The sequence below is a fragment of the Puma concolor genome, chromosome B3 (genome assembly GCF_028749965.1).
Source record: "Puma concolor isolate L17-30 chromosome B3, mPumCon1.1.hap2, whole genome shotgun sequence".
Lineage (NCBI taxonomy): Eukaryota > Metazoa > Chordata > Mammalia > Carnivora > Felidae > Puma > Puma concolor.
In genome coordinates this window covers 59,364,170-59,391,643 of record NC_141672.1, presented here as the reverse complement: position 1 = coordinate 59,391,643, position 27,474 = coordinate 59,364,170, and positions in this window count along the sequence as shown.

Below are 27,474 nucleotides of genomic sequence, written 5' to 3'. Positions count from 1 at the left end.
AAAATTCATAAGAAATTATTCTATATATAATAGAAATATTTCACCTTTAAAGTCTGGACTAATACTATTTTAAGAGAAATATAATGAAAGGCAAATACAAAATTTAGAACCCCTTAACACTGAAATAGAAACATATTCAATTAATATTCATTTAATGCTTTATTTAAGCAACTATATTTAAGCTATTATTTCAACTAGTAACAGTGTAAAAATATTGATGAACAGATATTTCACATTCTTTTTTTTGTTTTTTTTTTTGTCCAGGTTTTTGAAATCCAATGTGTATTTTATATTTAAAACACAGCTGGGGGCGCCTGGGTGGCGCAGTCGGTTAAGCATCCGACTTCAGCCAGGTCACGATCTCGCGGTCCGGGAGTTCGAGCCCCGCGTCAGGCTCTGGGCTGATGGCTCGGAGCCTGGAGCCTGTTTCCGATTCTGTGTCTCCCTCTCTCTCTGCCCCTCCCCCATTCATGCTCTGTCTCTCTCTGTCCCAAAAATAAATAAACGTTGAAAAAAAAAATAAAATAAAACACAGTTGAATTTGGACTGGCCACATTTCACATGCTCAGTAGCTACATGTGACTGGTGATTACTGTGTTGGAAAGAATAGATCTATCTGTTATGAGAAAAATATAGGTGAGGACTATACAAAATGGTGCATATAGTGTACAGATATAGTCATCTGATTATTGACTGAGGCAAGTGTTAGCCTTTAAACATCCCTGACAGGGAGAAAAAAAGTTTTCAAGATCTTTATTATCTTAGTTTTTGTGAAACATCTATGTGCTAGATTTTATGTTCATTACTCTTTAAATTTCCAGCATATTTCATAAATTGCCAGTTTATCAGCCAATCTTTAAGAAAGCCTAAGTGAAAGTAGAGGAACCATTTAATAGTAAGAATTGAGGGCTTATCTTACCATTAGAAATGCAGGATATGGAAGTCAAAACACTACCTTTAGGAAATTTGATGTATAGGTCACTTGTGAAGGTCATCACCAATGATCCCAGTTACTCACATAAACTAATGAAACTTCTAACAACTGGGGCAATGCCACTTTTCATGACACAGGGGAAAGGGCCATAGCAAATTAAGCGCTTTACCTTAAAGACTGACCTAGAAGGTGATACGTGCCACTTTTTGCAGAGGACTTTGACCAATCCTAACTTGGCAGGAATGTGACATGCAATTCTAACAGGTACAGAAAGGAAGAGAAGTATATTTTTGAAAATCTCTCAGAATTACCATAAGACATGATAGAAGCCATGTTAAATAAGATAATGACAGCTAATCTTAATGATTTGATGAAAGTTACATATCTCCAGATTGAAAAGATATACTTAAATCCTAAAGGATTAATAAGTATTAATCCCATACCTAAATACACAGTGGTAAAATATATCAATGAGAAATATTAAAAGAAACTCTCGACAAAAGAGAGATTATCTACAAATTGATACAATTTTTGATACAATACTGGAAGAAAATTTCTATAAAAACAATACCAGCAAATGCTAGTATATTTTAGGGAATTAAAAGGGAAAGGTTCTAACAAACAATTATGAACACAGGTTATGGTAAACATACTGATAAATTGTAAGTTTGGTTAATTGGCTAGTGATTAGACATGATTACTTGGGTGTGGCTAAGCTGGCTTCTCTACAGTGCTCTTTTTGCAGCGTGTCAGTTTGGCTAGACAGAACTATATTTCCCTGAATTAGCTTCCATGTGTGTTTCTAGTTCGTCTGAGTGAGAAGAGACATTTTTTTCATGAGATTTGACAATCACTAGTGAAGTAAAAGACATTTAGTTTTTATGCTTGGAAGTTCAAGCAAGGTGTTTGTTGTCTTTGCTTATGTGCTAGGTTACCTTACTGAGGTGAGGGAGCTTTGGGTCAGCAACTGATATACCTTTTTTAGCTTCTCTGCTTCCTGGATCAGGTGTGTATTTACCACTGTAAAGACAGGTTCCATGGGGCGCCTGGGTGGCGCAGTCGGTTAAGCGTCCGACTTCAACCAGGTCACGATCTCACAGTCCGTGAGTTCGAGCCCCGCGTCGGGCTCTGGGCTGATGGCTCAGAGCCTGGAGCCTGTTTCCGATTCTGTGTCTCCCTCTCTCTCTGCCCCTCCCCCGTTCATGCTCTGTCTCTCTCTGTCCCAAAAATAAATAAACGTTGAAAAAAAAAAAAAAAAAAAAAAAAGACAGGTTCCAACTTCTTCAGGACACCCAGGTTCCAACTCCTCCTTTAGGACACTCAGTTAACAAAGTTAGAGTTGGTAAGAAGAACATGAATTTCCAATGTTTCCTTATGGATTCCAGACTGCTTGTGGTCCTGGTTCCCAGCTTATTCTCATGAGATTAAACTTGTCTGTACTCTCCCCTTCTTTACATCTGATTTCATATTCTTTGGATTTTAGTCTCCAGCATCAGACACAAAGACAACAGCTATGAAGAGACTATTTAACCTCTGCTATAATTGCATAATGTCACCTGCAATGCTTCACTCTCTTCATATAAAGGAATAGTTTATTTCTCTTATTGAACTCTGATTAATAAAAAATTTGGCATTGATAGTGTTTCTGAGAGAACATAATATTAATTATGTGTTTCTGAATTCCTTTTAGACTATCTAATATTGATGTGGTTAGATTTAATGGCATTAATGACTCTTCAAAGATAAAGAACACAGTGGTAGCTTATGACATGCAGTGGCAAATTATTACCTGTAGATAATGCAAGTGTCTATCTCCAAAAGGTAAAATTCCTGTTGACAAGCATTTGTTGACATAGGAAATGTTAGTAAATATAAGGATTATGTTGGCTTATAAGGAAATGTTAGTAAATATAAGGATTATAAATGCACTGGAAAACATGTGATAAGAAGGTCCTAAGCTCCAGACTTTGAATTAGTTCTCAGCTCAAGGTCTGCATAAGTGACCTGCATAAGCTTCTGTGACTGCTCTAAAACTCTTATCTTCTGTAGCCACAAGGCTAAGATTTCTGAAAACAGTATCCAAAATCAAATCCTGTGAGTGGCTGTTATAATGCAAATTTTATTTCTAGACATGTAGTATATCTCAGAAAGGGATGAGACTTGAAAATTGGAATGCAGCCATATGGGCAGATTCCAATGAAGCTAGGGAACTTGAACTCGAAGCAGCCCTTCAAAACTGTCCATATGGATGCTATTCTTCACTTGCCTGAGGACCTGTAATGGCTTCCCCACAGTAGTTCCACAAGAGATTGCTAATCTCCCTCAGTACCTATCCCACCACATTTTCCTACTTCTATATGTATAACTAGACTGAATTCCCAGCATGCCTTCAACAGCGAGATACAAATGTGACCGTTGAGAAGATGTGTTACATAACAACAGAATTGTATGTATTTGCCAACTTATAATAACAAATCTGTGGATGCTAAGAATAAGAGCTCAGAGCGTAAAGAATATGAGTTGAATCAGCACACATTTATTGATGTGGAATCATAAACAGAGATTCTAAATTCAGTGGGTAGGCTTGAGGAGCTGGTAATGACTTCAGTAGTTTGCTAGCTTAGTATACTGAATTATCAACCCAAGAATTACCTACAATAAATTTAAATGTCAGAAGGTATTTAGTAAGGTATCCAAAGGCTTAGGGGGGTTGGGATGCTACCATGGATTTATCATTCAAGAGCTGCTCTATTTATCCCCTCACCATGTGCTCTGGGAATTATAGAAGCTGAGAAGTTCCATGATGTGCCATCTGCAAACTGGAGACCCAGGAAAGCCCTTGAGAACCTGGAACTAAAGTCCCACTTTGAGGGCAGGAGAAGACTAATGTCCCAGTTTAAGCTGTTAGGCAGGGAGAATTCTTTCTTACCCTGACTTTTAAATTTATGCTTCCAACAGATTTGATGGGTCCCATCCACATTGAGGGGAGAAGTCTACTTTATTCAGTCTAGTGATTCACATGTTAATCTCATCCAAAAACATCCTCACAGACACATCCAGAATATTTAACCAAATATTTGGGCACCCTGTGTCCCGGTCAAGTCGACATATAAAATTAACCATTCACATATTCAGTGCTTATAGTCTAATATCACTCCCTTGAACTTCAAATTTATTGCCCTTTACAAACTGGAGAGTTCCTTGGGTGTCTGGGTGGCTCAATCGGTTAAACGTCCGACTTCAGCTCAGGTCATGATCTCTCAATCTGTGGGTTCGAGTCCTGTGTTGGACTGTGTGCTGACAGGTCAAAGCCTGGAGCTTGCTTCTGATTCTGTGTCTCCCTCTCTCTCTGCCCGTCCCTTGATTGCTCTCTCTGTCTCTCTCTCAAAATAAATATTAAAAAAAAAAACCTGGAGAGTTCCTCAAAATGAGGGAGTCATTTTAACTCACAGTCATCTTCATATTCGCAAAGATGTTAGCAAATTGAATAGAAGAAGCACTTGATTAAATGTACCTGAGGAAAACAGGAAAAATGAAAAGAGTACATATTATGTTTCAGGGATAGAACCAGGCATTCTTACTTCTACCATATCACTCATTGACATTAACATTAACATTAATTAGTAGAAAAGAGTAGAGTTACTTACACAAGAATAAAATGATTTCTTATATTGGTGAAAACAAACACAGCCTCATAAATATATTATGACGTCAAAATGAATAGAAATCAAACATGACCATTATTAGAGATTTGAAAAGCAGCCTATGAGGGGCACCTGGGTGTCTCAGTCAGTTAGACATCAGACTCTTAATCATTTCTGCTCAGGTCATGATCTCAGGATTCTGTTGAGAATGTGGTCAGTGCAGAACCTGCTTTGGATTCTCTCTGCCCCTCCCCCACTCATGCTTTTTCTCTCCCTCAAAATAAATAAATAAACATTAAAAGAAAAAAAGAAAGAAGAAAAGCAGCATGTGAAGTCCACAAAATGCTAGTTAGGGCAACCCCTTAACTTGCTATTTAGCATAACTGGAAACATTTTTGGGGGAGGGACAGGTTATATGTGTTTGTTTTTTCCTCCTAACTGTGGCTTTGGAAGAGCTACTTTCTCAGCTACTTGTGTATCAGCTACTTGTGTAGCTGTATACTTTAGTTACTATTTCTAGGGGTTTTCTGAGGATTAAATAAGTTGAGAACAGTTATTTTGTTTAGCAAAATTAAAAGTGTGTTAATTGGTGGATGAAAATAATTGCTCTTGCATCTGGAGTGGGGAAGAACACCTCACAAACCACCAAAGCAAAATAACACAAGCTAAAACAAAACAGATTTAGAAAGCAGAAAAATAAGGTCTTGCAGAAGACAGTCTTTCTACTACCTAGTTTTCTTTACTTACAACAAATATGGAAAATAGCTTATATCTCTAGGTTATTAGCAAAAGTTATGTAATTATACATAATTTTGGAAAAAAAAGTTAAATACTTCTCAGGCTGCTATTTTTTTTTTATTTTGCCCACACACCAATACCTCTTTTTAAATTTTTTTTCCCTGTTCATTGTATATTTCTAAATCTTAACTTGAAGGAGTTGGTGATTTTCTTATTTATAAAACTTACAAGCCTCCAGTTAAAGGATCTGGCTTCCAGAATAAGATCCCCTAATTCTGTGCACCTTCTCTTGAATGGTAGGAGTCATGTCCTAGGAACATACAATACCAGTGCCAGGAGCAATCGATAGTAACCCGAGCCTGGAGCAAACTGACACAAAGATAATCGGAATGCAATCAATAGTTTGCTATTTCTCTTCCATAGGTTTCTAATTTTCTTTCACCTTGTTATAGCCATGTTCCAGTCATTGTTTCAAGCCAGGTCTGGATTGAACAGAATGGATAAAGTTCTGAAACTACCTTTATAGTCCAGACATTTAAAAATTGAAGAGTTAGGACTATAGTTGTCCCATCAGTGAAAATTTTAGTTCTGCCTCCATTTTTTGCCAAATGAAAACTAGGAAGAATTTTTTTTTTCATTAAAAATCTCATTGCTTTAGATTTCCAATGAATAGTACTTCTTAACCTCCTCAGCTCAACCAACACTGGGAGAGTGTTCAACAATCCTGATGGTCTAGATTAATAAAAATTGGCACATTTCCTAGTAAATATTTTATACTATAAGCATTTTTTAATATACTGCATTTTTTGGTGAAAGAAATCAGGGGACATGGAAGCTCTTCAGCATAGGATCTCATTTACAACCTCAAACCCTGCAAGTTAGGTGCCATTGCCATTTTACAGAGGCATAAACCGAAGTTCAGAGAACTTAAATAACACATAGAAAGTGTTAAACCAGGAATCAAATGCATATCTTAAATATCTCTAGTGGATAAATTTGTAGCTTTTTATTATCTTACAATCTTACAGTTAGTGGTATTTATGCCATTTTTTTTACAACACTGGCTTGATTTTATAAATATTCAAGTTGAAATGAAATAAGTCATCTATCTTTCATCACTATCACTCTTGCATTTTCTGCAATTCAGTACTTGTCTAATTGCATTCAAAACCGTTCAGAGACTTTTCTTTTCTTTCTTTCTAAGCCATTATTACTTAGATGGTCTCCCTTCATTAGGTTGAATAAGAGTGCAGATTTTCAATTCCTTGGAGAGACTCAAAGCTATCTGTCCCTGTTACCGTTTTATTGTTCCCTCAGAGTCTCATTTTTTACATCCGGCAAATTTCAAAGGCCAAAAATGTTCACTTCAGACATGATTTCAGATTCTGAGATAAAAGTCATACCTGCAAGCTTAATATAAGAGAAAAGAGATGGAATCTGGAAGGGTTAAGGAAGTTTCAATGTGCCAACTCATTCATTTCAGGATCAACACTTTGTATTTAATTTTTGGTTTTCTTCCTTAGCAGAGCATCTAGTTTACAAAAATAGTTTCTATATACACAGTTCTTATTTGTTTTCTGGATTAGTTTCTAATACTTTTTCCATCCATTTCTATGAATCAAATCTCCTCTTAAGATTTCTTTCGCAGTTCTTTTCTTTATGTCTAGACCTCCTCTTTTTTAGCCTTCTCTGACTTTTTCTTTCATTGTGCCTATCATCTTCTCTTTTCACTGCAGCTGTTAAGTTAAAAAAAAATCAGAAAGCTATTGATGTCGCTATCTTTCTCTTGTCACTTTCATCAGAAAAAATGGAGTTCCAATGTGCAGCATCCAGTTGCTTAGCAACAATATTTTCAGCATCTCTGTCAGCATGAAGAGTGCAAAGCTGTGTCTGCTAATGTGCCTGCATTACAAAAAAAGAGCATAGTTTGAGTGGAAATAGGAAGAAATAAGCCCTGAAAAATTCAACAATCTCAGGATATAATGAATGCAGAAAAAGGATGAGCATTTTGCAGTGGAAACTTTCTTTTTACCACATGACATATCACTTGCAGAAAAGTTCATTCTCTAAAGCAACATTTCAGGAGTTATGCTATCAAAAATGCCTACATGACTGTTCTGCATCAAGTTGCTATGCTGCCAGATTACTTTATTTTCCTATGCATATATTTACAATTCCAGGAACAACTAACTTTACTATGAATGATTTAGGCCCAAGCAAGAGTGAAAAGAATTTTAATTATAACTTTTCAAAGTTTGTTACCATTATTTGTTTTAATGAACAAGGACTGATAGCCTAAGTATGTGAATGCATTCCTATTGTTTTTGTGACTTTATTTTAATCACACAGTATTTTTTCTGCTCTAATACACATGTACTTTTTCATGTTTGACGTATTTATAGTTGACTCATTTTAAAATAAAATATTTGATTGCTTTATGCTTATGTTGTCAATGAAATTCATTTTCAATACAATTAAATGTAAAGTTATCTTTTCAGTTAGAAGATAAAAAACTATTTAAATATACCTTATATTTTGCTAATTTTATCACCTTAAAATACACTTATTGCATACTATTTTACAATTCTGTTTTTATCAATTCTTGACATTTATATACAAGTTTACAGAAAAGTAACTATAAATTAAATATTATTTGAATTTAATGCATTTTTATATAATGTGTGATATTCTATTATGGCAATAAATTGCAGAAGCTTTTATCTTGTGTTCCCATTTTTACTTTGGCCTTTATCTGCTTTGTAACCAGGAACATATTTTTTAATCTGAGATTAAGGTTCTGCATCTTTATTGACAATATACTTCCTCATTTCAGTCCTACTAGAAAAATTAAAGTGAGATAATGAATGCAAAACACTAAGCATGTCTGACATACAAGAAATATTTTATAATTTAAAGCTATTATTGCTTAGAAATTTTCATAAAATAGACTGCCTAACCATGTGGATTTTTTTTTCCAGACGCTTTCTGCCTTTTTTGTTTAATACATTTTTTTAACCACTAGTATGTGCTGAACATTGCAGCATTCTTGACATTAAATGTTTAAACATATAGGATCCAAAGAAGGAAATGAGATATGAATAATTAAAAATCTTAATAATAACCAGGAATATTGAGTGGGTGGACATTAATATTTATTAATATTTTTGTTGAACGTATAAATAGTAGACTGTGGACAACATGACCATGAAGTTCTTTATTTCCATAATTGTTGTTTTAATTTTCTTTCATAGAAGGAAGTATTCCTTTACAAAGTAAAAATTCACTGTCTTTTCCTAGTGGTAAGAAATTCTCTCCAAAGATTAAAAATGATAATATGGAAGTATTTTAAATGGTGTAAGTTTATAAGAATGTAAAGAAGGGATGTAAAACCAGCAGCAGATACTGTCATTTAAAACGCTTCATAAGCTGGAAGGCTGAGGAGCCTTTAGTTGAGAATAAAAAGTGAGTACTATCCATCATGAAAGAGTCAATTGAATACGTGCCCCACTGAAGTCCCTTCTAACTTTGAGAAAATGAACATGCAGTGTAGAAAGTGGAATTGACTTGTAAGATTAAGAATAAAGAATCAGTTGGAAGTCAATATATAAAACATCAGACCCTTGTATTGCAGATAATTTAGAACACTTTTCAATCAGGCAAAAAATAAAAGTCTCTTACACAAAAACCTCAGTATCTTGACATTTAAGAGTTTCCAGTGTAGTGGCCATTTGATTTTGACCAATTGCCCAAGGTGAAGATCTCTGGACAAGCCCTCCAAAAACACATTTACAACCTTATTTATTCACTCAATTCTTAAGTATATGTAGGATAATATGGTATTTGAAGAAAGCTTGAAATATGAAACATATAGTCTAAATTAAACAAAATAGAATCTTCAGAGAAACATAAAAAACAAACACACAAAAAAACTCCTAAGATATTCTTAGAGATGTTAATGAAAAGAGTGTATCTATAAGGAGTAAAGAATATTAAAAATAAGTAATAATAAAACATAAACATATATGATAAATTAAAATTCTGGTAAAATATGTAGTTTTAGTTGATGAAATATCTTCAAAAGAAGAACAGATAGAGAAATAAATATATACAATAAAAATAGGAAACAACCTATTTTATACAACCTAAAAAGTCCAACTTCTGACTTGTAGGATATATAGATAGAAATAGAAATATAAAATTTGTAAAAATGGTAAAAGCAATTCCTAGAACTGATGGATGAGAATATTAACATAATGAACTTAGTAAATGCCCAGTCCAAAATTTAAATAATATCTGTGTACTGACATATTATTATAAATTTTCAGAACATCAATGATAAATATATCAAATGTTTCAGAAAGTGAAAAACATTATCTGTAAAGGAATGACTTTCAGAAACTTTGCATAACATGGGGCAATGAATTCAATAAACTGAAGGAAATTTATTTCAGGTTACGGATAATATACCCACCCAATTCATTGATGAAGTGTAAGGAAAAATGAATAATATTTTCAGACATGCAGGATCTCAGAAATTTCACATCCTACATTCTTTATTAGGGAACTTTCTTTTGCAAAACTTTTATTAGGAAACTTATCTTTTGCAAAAGAAATCCTTAAGAAGTGTAAAAGGAGAAAGAAGCACAGAATATGAGGAAAAATTCTATGAGATGTTTAGCATTTATAAAGAATAATTGTTTGGTTAGAAACAAATATTTAGGGTACCATGATACCAAGATCAAGGAACAAAGAGGAGTCCAGAGATTTTTATATCATCCTTGACAATATGAGATGACTTAAAAAGATGATAAAGATGTTATTCTAATTAAAAAGGAGATAAGAGGAATTTAAAACTCCAGGAAACACAAAAGTCTGTATTAGAAAGAAATGCAATCATAGCACAATACTTGCTTGTTAAGGGACTATTTAAAAGTCACTGTAACATAAAAACGGGTATTTTGAGTGTACTGTGAACACTGAGCGGCAACCTATAGACAAACAGTATTAGGTATTAACAAATATACAACTGTAAATAAATGATAGCAATCTTGACATTGTAAAAGTAGAAATAGAAAACAACAAAAACATAAAAACCTTACATAATCAAGTAAGGAGCTCATGTATATTTTAAGAAATGATGGAAAAGAAATATATCCTTAGTATATACAGGTAAAATACATATGACAATTGAAAATCATGATATAATAATATCATGATTGAAAGAGAGAATGTTTGTGATATACCCTCAGGTATTATATCAGGGAAATAATAGAAAATGCCTAAAAGTAATTAAGCCAAAAAATAGTGATTAAACATATGGTTTAGAAATATGAATTAAATAAAATACCCTTTAACACATGACATGTTTTCCTGAATTTAAAATGCGTGTGTAGTGTGAGAGCCAAGGAGGCCTTGTTTCTCATTAACCTATCTGAAATTTTATTTTTTCAAGTACATACAGTATTTTAGTAAGTTTATTTGTGTATTTTAAAATAAATGAATATACATAGAGAAAAATTTTAGTTACTAATTGCAATTCTCTGTTTCTGTTTTTTTTATAGTCAATGATAAGATTACAGGCCCTTCTTAAAAAAAGCAAACAAAACAAAACAAAAAACTTGAGTTTCTTCTTAGTGTTGGTGAATAACTTTTAGAGTATGGTTCTTGTCTGTAAGATTTAAGATTGTTCAAGTTAAAAATTTCAAAAGAAATACACCAAAAAACTGATAGAGTATATTAAAAAGAATAAGTACAGGACACATCATGCTTCATAGTAAGACTAAACCGTTTATCCCTATGATCATAAACAAATCAAGAGTGTCTGTTTTCAACATCTGTATTTAATATTTTACTGTAAATCTTAGTGCAATAAGGTAATAAAACTATAAAGACATAAAATTTAAAAGAAAGGTATTAGAATTAGACCACAACTTCGTAAATATTCTAAAAGCCTTTTAATTGTACACCTTAAATGGTGAACTTCATGGTATTAAATTCTTCTCAATGAAGCTATTAAAAAGAGAGAAGTGAAGCTTCCTTCATTTATAGTCAATATGACACTGTAAGGAGAAAATACTATTGATGCCACACAACACTACTAGAACTTGCATTAACACTATAGCAAGATGGCAAGGTACACAGTTTTGAAATAGAAAAAAATCATTTTATTTCTAGATAGACTCAATTAACAGATAGGAAATATTTTTTTAATATGCTATGTACAGTATCACCAGGACTATATCTAGTGCCTAGAATAAATCTAAGCCAAATTGTGTCATATCACTCTAACAAATGACAAAACATTACTGAGAAAACCTGAAACTAAATAAATATACCATGTTCTCTGTTCATGGATTAAAATAAATGATAGCATCATCAATTCACTCTAAACTGAACTATGTATTCAACACAATGCAATTTTAATCCAAGCTTTTTTTAAATAGGAACTGACAGGCAGGTGAATGCTGTAACTGTTGTAGAAACTATACAGAATTCCTAAAGTTTTGATATGTTCTCGTGTAATATCATTGCTCATAATTCTAATTACTGAAGTGTTGTGTGTCACAGAAATAACCAGATTTTATCATCAGGTGTGTTATCATAAACTCTCATCAAATCATTAACAAAAAGAAAAAATAGAAATTGACAAACAGATAACAAACATTTCTATGGAAAGACAAAGCCTCTGAAATAATCAAAAATTTTAGAAGAAAAAAAGAGGAAAATTGAAATATTTATACTACTCAATTTCAATTGTATTCTCTTAATCAAGACAGCTGTATTAGAATAACAATAATACATATAAATAATGTAAAGGAACAAAAGTGATATTCCAAGAACGCACACATATACACACCCTCTTGTTCAATTAATTTTTATTGAAGATGCCAGTTAAAAAGTAAAGGAATGCCATTTCAACAATTAATGTTGGAGTAACTGGATAAAAGTATAAAAGATGAAAAAAAACCCTGTCTACCTCACTCCATACTAAAAATTAATTATTAATTGATCATAAACTCAAAATTAATTGTTAATCATAAACCTAAATTAAAAGCCTACAAGTTTCTCCAAGAAAACAAAAGAGAATTTCTTTGTGCAGTTAGGGTTAAAAATATTTTAAGGACACTTAAGACAATATAACCTTAAAATAAAATAAACATGTAATTTGGCCTTATAAAAATCAAAAATCTCTGCTCATCAAAAGACATTGTTTAAAAAAATAAATGGATAAGACTTAGGCTAGAAGAAATTTTTCACAATATGTTTCTATAGTAGATGATTTGCATTTGGAATATATAAAGAACTCCAGCAACAAAAGATAAGCAACTCAATAAGTGAATAAAATTTTTTATTCCTACTTTATTAGGAAGATATGCAATATCCAAATATTACAAGAAAGTTTCCCAGCATCATTATCCATCAAAGAATTCCATGTAAAAGCACATTGGAATTTTCTTTTAATGTTTATTTATTTTTGAGAGAGAGACAGAGTGTGAGTGGGATAGGGGCAGAGAGTGAGCGAGACACAGAATCCAAACCAGATTCCAGGCCCTGAGCTGTCAGCACAGAGCCCTTCGCGAGGCCCGAACCTACAAACCATCATGACCTGAGTTGAAGTCAGTCACTTAACCAACTGAGCTACTCAGGCACCCGAAAACACATTTAGATAACACTACAGACCCAGTAGAGTAAGTAGGCAAACAAACAAAAACACTGACCAAACCAAATATTGATTAGAATATGGATATTGAGATTTGGACACTCAGTATCACTGATGGGAGCGTAAAGGCACACATACTTTGTAGAATGACTTCATAATTCCTAATAAAGTTCAACATCTACCTTTTTACTCAACAATCTTACTCTTAGTTATTTACTCAAAAGAAATAAAACATATGTCCACACAAAAAGACTTGCAGTATAAGCAGCCTGATTTAGAGTTAACCTAAGAACGGAAAAAAAAAATGCAGAAGCTCATGAAAGGAAGAATGTATAAACACATGTTACTACATTCATTACATATATATATATATATATATATATATATATATATATATAATTTTACAGTAAAGAAAATATACACATAATACCCTGATTAATGTGATTTAATCTCAAAAAGTTTATGTTAAGTAAAAGAAATGAGTCGGAGGGTGCCTGGGTGGCTCAGTTGGTTGAGAGTGACTCTTGATTTCAACTCAAGTCATGATCTCACAGTTTGTGACATCTGCATTGACAACTCAGAGCCTGCTTGGGACTCTTTCTCTCTCTCTCTCTTCTCCCTTCCCTGCATTAAAAAAAGCAATACGTATATAAAAAAAGAAGTGAGTCTGTAAAGAAGAGTATTCCATATAAATGTGATTTATATTCCACATAAATGTGATTCCATTTATATGAATTCTAATAAGAAAAGTAATCTATAGGGATGGAAATGAGTTAGTGGTTGCCCCTGTGAGGGGGGCAAGGATTACTGGAAAGTGACATAAAGGTCTTTCTGAGATGATAGACATCTTTCTCGTGTTTGGGTGATGAATACAAGCGTGTATACAGTTGTGAGAATTAATCAACTAAACAAGCTCTGTGTTATGTATATGCATCAATTAAAATATATATATATATATATTTTAAATGAATATATATTCTTCAGATTTTTAGTAGTAGGTATTTGTACTAACTTTTAAAAATATATAGTCCCGAAAAGAATAAGTATTCTGCTGTTACTATATTCCATATTTTGCTTTTGTTCTGTATATATCTTTTAAATTGGTTCATAAACATTCTTCAGATGATTACATAAGCCATAACACATTTCTTAGTGTGAAGAATAATAGCGATTTTATTTTTTTTTAATTTTTTTTTCAACGTTTATTTACTCTGAATTTTTTTTTAAATTTTTTTTCAACGTTTATTTATTTTTGGGACAGAGAGAGACAGAGCATGAACGGGGGAGGGGCAGAGAGAGAGGGAGACACAGAATCAGAAACAGGCTCCAGGCTCTGAGCCATCAGCCCAGAGCCTGACGCGGGGCTCGAACTCCCGGACCGCGAGATCGTGACCTGGCTGAAGTCGGACGCTTAACCGACTGCGCCACCCAGGCGCCCTAATAGGGATTTTAAATACTGATTGTCAATGTTTCATATAGAAACTTAACTAAATTTTGTTCAAGTATGTTCTATTCACATACTATACAGGCTAAATTTTCCTTGATGACATTAAGATGCATAATTTTCCTCCTCTGTTACAGTACAGTTTTTTTTTTAAATATGATTCCTGATAGTTTATTAGGTATAAATTCAAACACAATGTAGTACACTTTTTGTTTTGTGAGCATTTATTTTCTCATATAAGAAGAGATCAGTCTTTTCAGCTTTTTATTATATAGGAATAAATCTACTTTTCATGGATGACTAGAAGCCAAGTTCAGTTGCTTCAGAATGACAAGTAGATTTAAGATAGAAGTAACATCAGTGTATAAATACCATGAAATATGACTTAGCCATATAAAAGAATGATATCTTGCTCTCGGTGACAGTATCGATGGACCTACAGAGTATTATGCTAGGTGAAGTAAGTCAGACAAAGACAAATAATATATGATTTCACTTACATATGGAATCTGGAAAAAATGTAACAAATGAGCAAACAGAAGCAGAATTATGAATATGGAAAACAAACTGGTAGTGGCCAGAGGGGAGGGATTGGGCAGAATGGGTGAAATAGGAGAAGAGGATTAAGAGGTACAAACTTCCAGTTATAAAATAAGTTACAAAGATGAAAAGTACAACATAGGGAATATAGCCAGCAATACTTTATAACGTTGTATGGTTGCAGATAGTAACTACACTTAATCATGATGAGAATAGCTTAAGGTAGAGAACTGTGGAAGCACTATGTTGTATATTTGAAACAAATATAACATGGTACGCCAACTATGCCTAAAAAAGAGAATAGAAGTAGCATGCAACTTCTTTCAAGTTTATCCTTTTTTTAGTAAATATTCTGATTGATTAATATTTATTATTAGGGCATGCACTTTCTATGCACAGGGCTATTTTCCTGACTGATATGCTAGTGCACAATAGTATATACAAGAGTAGTTCTAAGCAGTAATGACAATAACATGGTTCAGATTTTCATTTCATAATTGTTTTTGATATCTTTTTAAACTTTTGGCCTAGAAAAATTATCTGATAATATGAGAAAAAAACAGGACCTTCATTATATATGAATGCACAGTGCCAAAATTTTGTATATGGCAAGCAAAAAATAACAAGTAATTCCCTCATTTGTTTGGCAATATGCAATTATTTGCTATTGCAAATATAGCAAATATTCTTTCCCTATAACAGCATGTGAAAATATTTAAAAATAACATACCAATTGCTAGATTGTCACATATAGATAATTACTTACAAAGGCTTTCTTTAAGAAAGAAAATCTAAAAATGGTTAAAATAAAAACAGTGTGTTTCCTTCTTGAAACAGTTTCTTCCCTTGGATGGTGAAAATAATGATTCTCTTAGTCTTAATGAAATTCCACAAATCTGTTTGTTTCTAATAAACTCTGACATATTGATCGACCACTTTATTAACTTTTCTTAATTAAGAAAGCTCATTCAAAATATATAATTTAGAGTATTTTGGTTAACTTTACCTTCTATTCTTAGCATGTCTTACCACATCACTTAACATGTAATAGACGTTCATAAATGTGTGTTGTATATTAAATATATAATTACAAAATTAAGCAGTCTTCAGTTATCTAAAATGATCAACTGTTACTCACTTAAGTAATAAACCAAAGCTATAGAAGAACTAGGAATTATCATTCAGTGAATCTAAGTATACTATTTAAAGGGTACTATAATGTCTCAGTCTCATAATAAAGCATGGTAGAGAAAGAAAGGAGATGATTTCATTGAGAAATCATTCTATACAGAAAAGACATATTATTGGAATTCTTGATCAGAAGCTTAGAAAATTAGGAACTTAATGCTTAAAAAATTAGGAAAAAATACATAAAATAACTGAAGAGCATAACTAATAAATAATTGAGCATGATAGTTTGGCACAAACTTCATAAAAATTAAGAATTTTATAATATGATTGTCCTACATCTTTCCTTGACCAGGTGTGGCCTCAAGGAATCTGATCTGGACCAGACAGTATATACTCCATTCCATCTTTCTCCGTATATAAGCAATAGATTTTTGTTTTCTGATGGCCCAAGGACTTTTACTATTTTTCCATGGTCCATAAATTATTCTGTGTGTATGTGAGAGGTGAACCACAGTTCCAAGTTGCATTTTTCTCTCATACTGCTTACCTCCTATTTGTCTTTTTTTAGAGGTCTCTTATAAACCTCCTACTAAATATTTATTGGCCTCATTACAGATATTTGAGTGAATAAATTAGATTTCTTTGTCAGTTATAGCAGGAAAATGATAACGTATATATCAAAGGATAGAGGAAAATCAAATGTTATTAGCGATGTGTTGACAATCTTAGGCACCAAATATAAAACAGAAAAAATATCTTTCTTTCTTCAGGATAAATGTGGTATGAGATAAGGGTATGTGAGGAATTAAGTATGGTTTATAAGTTAAAATAATCCCTCTGATATTTGCTGTTTTTAAGTGATTAAAAGTATCTCTCACTTTTTTTTTTTTATTTAAAAGCTTACTTTATAGTATGGTTGAGTGTTCATAATATAGAGTAGAACAAAAATACCAAAGAAACATAATTGCCATTCCATGGAGGATTCTTTAATATGGTCTGTGACAGTTGCTTTACAAAAGTTCTATCATGGGGCACCTGGGAGGCTCAGTCTCTTGAGTGTCTTGACTCTTGATTTTGGCTCAGGTGATGATCCCAGGGTTGTGGGATTGAGATCTGCATTGGGCTCTGCACTGAACGTGAAGTCTGCTTAAGATTCTCTCTTTCTCCCTCTGCCCCTCTCCCCTGCTCATGTTCTCTCTCTCTCTTTCTCTAAAATTAAAAACAAAACAAAACAAAACAAACAAAAAAAAAGTTATGTCATGGGAAGTTGATCATTCCTACTGACATTTTGACAGGGAAAGAATTAAGTTCCCCCCAATACCATCTGCCCTGTTCTGTGATGTTAGTAGAATATTCTGTTTGCCCTGACTCCTATGAATGTAATCCATTTCTCTGAGTAGATTATTTTGTATTTCAACTGGAATCCTAGAAGTGCAAAGGACCTTCCTGAACATGGGAGGTATTTTGTGTTGACACTGGAGAGCCATCTGCCAGAAACTTCAACCATGATTCAAAGGAAGCCATTGCTTGTTGTATGAATGTTCAAAAGAAAACGGCTCTGGAAAAGATAAGGGTAAGCAACCTCATCTTTGAAGCATAATGACCATGACCCTGAGGCCAGACAACCTAGGTTCATATCTGAACCCATCACTTTCAAGATGTGCAACTCTGGTGAATTTACTTAATTCTTTGGCAATTCAATTTTATTATTGATTAAATTATGATATTTGCCTCATAGGGTTATAGTGAACACTAATTTAATGAAAAAATGCTTTGAGTCATGGATGTCATTAGGTAAATTCAACAAGTAAAATCAATGTTCTATATTATTACTATGATAAAAAAATTGGCATCCGATTTGTAAAGATTTGTAAGGACACTACATTTGTAAGGATACCACATTTCTAAGACATAAATGTAAGAGCCCTTTAAGTTTTCTCGTTGGTGAGAGACAATTCCATGTAATTTCTGCCTGTCTTCAATTAATTTTTGTTCTATTTATTTTTATTTTTTTTATTTTTTGGGGGACAGAGAGAGACAGAGCATGAACGGAGGAGGGGCAGAGAGAGAGGGAGACACAGAATCGGAAACAGGCTCCAGGCTCCGAGCCACCAGCCCAGAGCCTGACGCGGGGCTCGAACTCCCGGACCGCGAGATCGTGACCTGGCTGAAGTCGGACGCTTAACCGACTGCGCCACCCAGGCGCCCCCAATTAATTTTTGTTCTAGACTATCCTTTCAAGGACATTTATATAGCAAACTTTCTTGAAAGATATAGTATGTCCAGGGCCGCCTGGGTGGCGCAGTCGGTTAAGCGTCCGACTTCAGCCAGGTCACGATCTCGCGGTCCGGGAGTTCGAGCCCCGCGTCAGGCTCTGGGCTGGTGGCTCGGAGCCTGGAGCCTGTTTCCGATTCTGTGTCTCCCTCTCTCTCTGCCCCTCCTCCGTTCATGCTCTGTCTCTCTCTGTCCCCCAAAAATAAATAAACGTAAAAAAAAAAAAAAAAAAAAAGAAAGATATAGTATGTCCCTTGGACACAGAAAGTAGATCTGTTTTTGGACTATGATGATAAAGATTATGTCTCCCTCTCAGATAAAACTTTAGCAGTTTAGCTAGTAGTTCCCTTAAAAGATTGGGGGTTTCTGGGGTGCCTAGGTGGCTCAGTCAGTTAAGCATCCAACTCTTGATTTCGACTCAGGTCATGATCTCCCGGTTTGTAAGTTTGAACCGCTCATTGGGCTCTGGGCGACAATGCGGAGCCTGCTTGGGATTCTCTCTCTCTCTGCCCCTCCCCCCCCCAATAAATAAATAATTAAATGCAAATTTAAAAAATAAGATTGGAGGCTTCCTAAACTCGGAGTTCATTAGCTATGACATAAAGCTGCTGTGTGAGTATCCATCTGGGCTCTGCTTCTCATCTCACCAGTGTGACTTTAACTTTGGGGGCAGAGGGTAGTGGAAGATGCAAGAAAAGTGAAGCTCATTCACTCTGCTGCACTGTGAATAATAATGACCTTTGCTGCTACCAGGAGTCTCGGGTACTCTGCCAGCTTCTATGAAACTGTGGCAGGCTTAGGGTAAATATGTCAGATCCTTGACTGTCTTGACACTCATTTCCTAAGCTTTGGCAGAAGTGAGGGTGAGTCTTAAGTCTTTAAAAGGTGCGACAATCAGTAAATGTAGTAGAATGTAATAATGCTCAGCATATATTCACTTTTTCCTCTGCCTTCCATGCAGGAGTATAGTTTCTTACTGAAATGATTCTGTATTTATCCATGAGACTTACTTTTTGTGACTACTGTGTGAGAAAAAAAAAAGCCTTCAGGTGTGCTTGGGTGGGTTAATTTGCCCTCTTGCATTCCTGTCTTCCTCCATGGGAAAACTATGCCAAGCTAGCTACTAGTTCTAAGAAATAAAGCTACCTTGAACCCAGTCTTTGGCCTGGAATAAGTCTAGCTGCTTTCAGACAATCTTAGCAAAACCCATTTAAGCCCACTTGAACAACAACTGGCAACAGAACTACAAGAGAAAAATATTGTTCGTAGTTGATGCCACTAATTTAAAGAGTCATCCTGAAAAGTATATAATAAGTCCTAAGCAGTAGATATTGATTCTAGGAATCACTGGATAGCTGATTTTTCAAAAATGTCACCTCTAACTCCAATTATTTCTACTTGCAAGATCAAAATTTCCTCTAAGGGGAGAATATATAATTGGAATATAATATGTTTGCTTGTGATAATCATAATAAGAACCTTAGCACTATTATAGGCCTTTCAGATATACAAATTACTACTTATTTTTATCGTGTGAACAAGAAAATGAGAGGATTTGTGGGATGACTTTAATACATTTTTTTAAAAAAAATTTTTAACGTTTATTTTTGAGACAGAGAGAGACAGAGCATGAATAGGGAGAGGGTCAGAGAGAGAGGGAGACACAGAATCTGAAACAGGCTCCAGGCTCTGAGCTGTCAGCACAGAGCCCGACGTGGGGCTCGAACTCATGGACCGCGAGATCATGACCTGGGCCGAAGTTGGACGCTTAACCGACTGAGCCACCCAATACATTTTTTTCAGACCTAAAACTTACACTTCTTATAAGCCTATTCAGACCTCAAAAGTAAGCTATCATAATTATTTGCTACCTATATTTATTACAATGCACACATTTGAATCTGAATAATTAGCACATTTCCTAAGAGATTACTTTTACAAAAAATACTTTAATATTTTCTTTAAGTACAATTTTATCAACTTCATAAAATACTAGTATTTGTATAAATTTATGGTATTTATTATACATATGAATTATCTATATATTACATAGAACTATACTCATGTACACACACACACACACACACACACACACTCACACACGCACATGACAAAACTTGGATATTCCTAACTGATACTTGTTGGAGATAATGACTAACGTTAGCCAAGTTTTGGCCAGGGGACATAAGAATATCCGAATCTGACTCATGATGAGCAGTATCTCCTTTTGAGGCCCATGAAGAAATGATATTCTGCAAGGAAATGGTGAGTGGAGCAACAACTTGGTCTTGCCCCCAAACAAAAGAGCATAGCATGTCACCTCTTCCAACTCCACTTGAAAGCCTCCATTTATCTAATACATTCCCTGGGCTTTGGTTATAAAGGCAGAAAAACAAAATCCCATTCTGCTACTTTTTTCCTCGTTATAGAAACACTCGTTTATGTTTGTCAGTTCCTAAGCCTGGAGAAGAGAAGAAACTAAGGAAACTTGACCTAGTATACCAAAATCTATGACTCCTACCAGTGCACAGTCTAAGTGCAAACATGGAGCACTTCCTGTCTGCCTGCTGCCAGGGAATATTGTCCTAGATATAAATGACATTTTTTTTCTGGATTTATGGCAACCAGAGGTGATATAGATACTTTTAGTTCTTTTTCCAAAAGTAGCTCTGACGGCCAGAGACAATGATATTCCTGCCATCAGAAATCAGTGAGGAAAATGATCCTTAATCCAAACAAAGGAATCTTTTATGGACCCAAACCAGGTTCTGACCTTCATCTTGCAACTCAAAGTACTGCCTATGGATAAACAGCATTGGCAACAAGCTGGAGCTTTTCTTTTTCCATACAAGAAATGTAGATTCTTAGGCTTTATCCCAGACCTAGTCAATTAGAATCTGAATTTTTTTTAACATTTTTTTAATATTTATTTATTTTGGGGGGACAGAGAAACAAAGTGCAAGCAGGGGAGGGTCAGAGAGAGAGGGAGACACAGAATTCAAAGCAGGCCCCAGGCTCCGAACTGTCAGCACAGAGCCCGACACAGGTTTCGAACCCACGAAGCATGGGATCATGACCTGGGCCAAAGTCAGACGCTTAATCGACTGAGCCACCCAGGCACCCCAAGAATCTGAATTTAAATATGATTTCCAGTAATTTAAATACACATTAAAGTTTGAAAAGCCCTGATCTAGCTGATTTCCTCCCAGCGCAAAAGCAATGCCCATGTTATGGGACTTTTCTACAACAAATACTGATAAAAGTTGTGAGGTATTCAGCACTGTACGATAGAATTTTCTGTAATGATAGAAAAATTCTTGATATGTGCTTTCTGATATAGTAACCATTGGAGACATGTAGCTTATCAAACAGTTGAAATGTGGCTGGTATCATGGAGGAAGGGATTTTTATTTTTATGTTATTTTAATTAATATACATTTAAATTTAGATAGCCATATGTTGTTAATTGCTACATGTCATTCTTTGAAGGTCTAGACAATGTTGTTTGTCCCACTGTTAATGATAGACCTTTCTTTGTGCATTCAAAACATTGAAAACAAAGTTTTGTGGTTAAGAGCGTGGACACAGGGATTTAGATTGTTTGAGTTCAAATACGTCTCAACCACTTACTAGTTGTGTGACCTAGGGTAAATTTCTTAACGTATTAAGCCAGTTTCCTCACCTGAAAAATTAGAAAATAGTACTTATGATTATTATAAGATTAAAGGAATTAATAATCTAAAACCATTAGAGCAGTATTAGGGAAATAGTGCTAAATATGTTTATTAAATTAATAAATATCCCACCAGCTCTACTTCAGTTAGAGCCTAAAACACTAAAAGAATGAGTTCTAACCATTTTTCTAAATTCAAGCACCATATTTCCTTTAGAAAATTCTGTTAATCGCAGTTAAGGCAAACATTAATAGAGAAGGAAGTACTGTTGTGAAGGAATGTGTGTGAAAATCTTCACATCTGAGAATAGTTTAAAAAGTTTCTCCCAAAGATAATCTGTCATCTGGATTAAAAATCAGTGCCCTAGAACTCTCTTTAATCTCTTAACCTCAGTGGTTATATTAGTTGTTTTGCTTCAACTATGTCAAATGTAAGAGATGGAACCTGTAATTATGGCATCAAGGAACACCTGGAACCTTCCAGTCAAACAGCTTTTTCTATCTCAAGGTTGCATGCCCAGGGAAAGATTTAAAAATTCATAAATATTAGCTGGGTCTTAGGCCCAGAACTTCAAAGAAAGCTTTTAACTTGTGTGTACTTGCTTAGATAGGCTTCAATGGCCTTCTTTATCATGGGTCTTATGCTGGTTTCTTCTTGGTATGATACAGTGTCTGGTGTCTGAGTGGTCCTATCACTCCAGCTGCTAAGCAGAAAGCAAGCCTAAGATGAGAATATATCCAAGTACACTTGACTTTTAACTGGAAAACTGGTCTTTAAAATGTCCTTGATTTGACCAGTAAAGGCCTTCCTCCTCCTTAGGAATATAGTTAAAGGAAAGAGGTAAGTAAGTTTGAGCTTCTTGCAGGATGCCAAAATATAACATTTTGACCTTCCCTATATCTGCTAAGATGGAAAGGCAGAGAAGCCAAACAACATTGAAGGGCACTCATCATGACTGCAGTAGGGGGCCAGGTAGCAGGATGTTTCGTCCGTCATGCTGGGCAGCAGACCACCTGAAGAGAAATGATTGGGCAGAAGCTGGGTCAGGAAGAAAGTTGCACCTTCTGTTGGTGTACATTTTCTTCTCTGCAGCTTCTTTTTGCTATGTAAAATATTTCCTCAGCTTAATGATGTTCTGGACTTGGTGCCTCATTCTGCTATTCTGTTTAGTTCAGAGACAAGTTATGTACAAATACTTAGCAGAGAAAGTGTGAAATGATCACAGCAGGTTCAGCATCAGAGAGAACATCTCATGGATTATATTATGTTTTTGAGAATAACATTGTATCTGACTAATTGGTTTATTATATCTCTTGTGATTACATCTCTTGTGCCATTGAAAGTTTGGTTTTGGGGTGTGTGTGTGTGTGTGTGTGTGTGTGTGTGTGTGTGTGTGTTTTAAATTACTTTTCTAGGGAAGCCATCTGATTCAGAATGTGTGAGAGCTCTTACATATCTGTCAGCTGGGCTGCATTGGGCATTCCTTGCAGACATGTCCCAGCACACATAATTTTAGGGCACAGTGCATGACCTGCATCAAATCGAGGCTTAGAAATGTTTTTCAGATTGTGTTGATTTGAATATTTTTGTTTTACCTCTTTAAAGAAGAGTACTTTATGCCAGATATTGTTTTGGTTAGACAGGACTAACTAAGATTTATTTTTATCTCCAGGCTCTCCTACTGGAGAGAAAAAAAAAATCAAGGTGTCTTTTTAAAAGTAATTTTCTCACATTGAATTTTAATTTTCAATAGAGAATTGGTTGATTTTTCATTATATTGACATCAACATTCATTGTGAAGAAGTAAGAATCAGCAAAGGTTTTTGCTTTTAAGGAGCTTACACTTAATTTTGAAATTTATCAGTGGACATAAAGGTTCATTTATATATATATGAATATGTATAATATATATATAAATTTATATGTATATAATTTATATATAAGTTCTTTAATAATAGTGTTTTGCTTTTCTTTCTGATTTAAGTTGTCTAGATGCCAACAAAATGAGCAGATTGCTTATGTATTGAGTGTTTGGCTAGTTAAGCTTTAGATAATACTTAGGAAAATACATTTAATTCCTAGATTAAAAATTATTGACAAAAATTATATCAGTATGGACAATTTTGGAGTTTGCAAAATAATGTGTTCATGGAATCAGAAGAAAGATGTTTTTGTCCTTATCTCCTCATTTTAGAAAAAAATCTGCGTTTAATTTTCTTATTATCATAACCACCACTGCTGCCACGACCACCTTCACCACGACCATTATCTGGGGATTAGATTAGCAGGGTCGTCGATTTATGTTTTAAATTCCTTCTTTAGTAATTAAAATGAGGAATTTGGAAAATAAAATGTCCTATCAGCTATTTATTTGGATAGGGGGGAAAAGTAAAAAAAGAAATTGATATACTCTGAACAGTGCTTTCAGTAATAATGGTAGACATCTTCTCAATCACTGTACTATAGATATGTTTCTTCATTCCCTCCTAGGATCCCCACATCTCTTAAATGATTTTTTTATTAACTTATATACGTTAAGCTTTACTTTTTGTGCTGTAAGGTTCTACTGGTGTTGACAAATGCATAGTGTTATGTATCCACCATTACGTATCATTCAGAATATATTAAAAATTAAAAATCTACCTTAAAAATTCCCCTTTGCTCTATATTTTATTATATATCTATTTATATATAAATATATATAATTTATATATATTTCTCTCTATAATATATTATATATATTAATTATATTTATATACCATAATACTATCTGCTGTCTGTAGATTTCTAAAAAACATACCACTGGAGGACAAGGACCAAACCAAGTCCAAGTGGAAAAAAGTCTTTCAACACTGATAGTCTGGTAACTAGTTGGATAGCTAGCCCCAACTATCCTTGCCTTCCAGTATTCATGCTTATATGTGATATTTATGTAAACCATTTTAATCTGCTGTACAACAAACTCAAAGCCTGCCAAATATTAATGATGCTTAGAAGCAATATCTTTCCAGCTAATGAAGGCTGCATTGCCGGCTTATTACATCGAATGTCGATGGTGCTTGACATGTCTGTAGCTGATGAGAAGGGAGATAGAGACTGAAGTAAGTTCTAGTAAGACAACTGTAGTAGAGATTACAGTTCTTTTAAGCAAGTAAATGTATAATTTTTGAGAAACAGTTTTGACTATTTATGGCTCTGAGAGAATAAATAATATACCAGGGACAACAAATAACCATCTAACATGAGCCAAACCACTGTACTGCTAATGTCCAATTTAACTAACAGCAACTTTCAATTTTGCACTCCAGTATGGTTCCACATTCCAAGAGAACTAGCTAACCCATTGGCTGAATATTGGTTACACTGGACACTTTTCACTATAGGAAGATCAGATATTTGTCCCCATTGGAATAGGAACTTAGCCTAGATCTACATTTTCTTTCCCTGACAACATACTTATATCATCAACACTACCATTCTTGGATTTTCTGAATACTTCTATTCACCATTATTGGTTCTCATATAATATTATGTCTGTCCAAGGATATTACTTTCCAATTAAACATGAAGATAACAATTAAATCCCATAGCTTTTCTGTTCTCTGAGTTTCCAAAACCATTGGATATATAGAAGACTATAATGATATATTGAAGCTCATTACAGCAGCAGCACAGATAAAACATCTTAAATATTTAGAATGCTCTTTTAGTGATTGCAAACATTCTCTGAACAAATAACCAAGCTATATTATTTTTGTATGCCATAGCCAGTATGCCCTAAATTCCAAGAAACAAGGAGAAAAAATAAACTTTGCCCACTCTTACATTTCTGACAATCATTTTTGTCACTCTAGGCACTGTTCTTTTGAGCTCTTAGAATACAAAATTGAAATATTTCTATCAGGCACAATCCAAGTGAATTAGAAGTTGTGACCCCCACCCAATCAGTTCTCTTACTTTCAGTACATCCAAAAATAGGGAGAAATAATGATGGATTGAATGATAGAATTGAGCTATCAAGATTAAAGAGAATTACCAGCTTAAAAATCAGGTAAAATGAAAGCATACACATGGAACTCTAGGAAAATTTGGGGAAGATTTTAGAACTTTCATGATTCTCCAGTCTTTCTGGTGATCCTGGAAAATGTTCTTTTTGTAGTATTTTAAAAGACATTGGTTTTACTCTTAATTTTGGAATAGAACATATCTCTACTACATCAGTACAGTGAAAGATTTGTTAAAGATACTAATTACAAAAAGCACAAAGGAAAATGTAGATCAACTTAACTAGATTACAATTTAAAATGATAGACAAATATTCATAAACAATGAGAAGGCAACTGCTTGCTTTTTATAAAGCATACGTTGTTTTATATTTATATCTTCAGTAAACTATAAACATTTTGATGATAGAAATTATCTTATAATTGATAGTGCTAAATAAATATTATTAATTAGTTTCTTTTTAACTTAAATTGAAAATTATTACCAGGAAAAGATTTGTAGAGAACTGTATTTTTTAGATAATATATATGAAAGATTATCTTACATATATATTTCAAAACATAAATCTAAATCACTCAACAGTTGAAACAAATTACACCATGGCCCATTGTTATAGTTAATGGAATGACATTCTCTAGTGAATATGGGTCTCTCATGTTGACAGTACATTTATATATCACAGGAGAGACACTAGGTGTTGTTTAAGTTTACATATCAGTTTGGAAATAATACTTCAAATATTTCATAATGCTTAAATTTGATTAATTTCCCTGTTCGTTTTTTATTAAAGCCAAATAAGTATTGCCAAGAGCATGATAAGCAAAATATGAAAGATACATAACAAGCACAATTAGAAAGTAAAGAAACAAATAAGGAAGCCCTGATCATGTAAAAAATAATAAAAAGTCATTCAAGATGCATCTTGGTTAAATAGTCTCCAGATGGCAGTCAAGTACTACCTCAGCCAAAACTTGGGTTAGAGAGGCTGGGTATCTTCTGTGTTCTTAATTTCTGGTGAAGGAACCACTTACTGTTTACCATTCTCCTGTGGAAGCAAGGAGTGAATACTCAGTTTATTCAGTTAGCTGTTTAGAGCTTTCATAAAACATAAAATAAATAGTTCTGTATTTAGTTATTTTCAGAATCAAATATACATAAATTGACTCTAAGATTTATATTTTTAAAATGAAGAAGGTATATATTATAAAACTTAATTTTTATAATAGTATCATACTTCAATTAATATGACTTCCAATCAAAGTCTGAGGAATAGCTGTTCTTTCCACTCTCAGAATGATGATACTTCCATTGGACCCACATTCAGATAAGATCAATTATAAACAACTCTCAAATAATTCCTTTCATTTAAAATTTTGATAAAACCTAGCCTTTAGTTCATTGTTAACAATGTATAAGAGAAAAAAATAGTA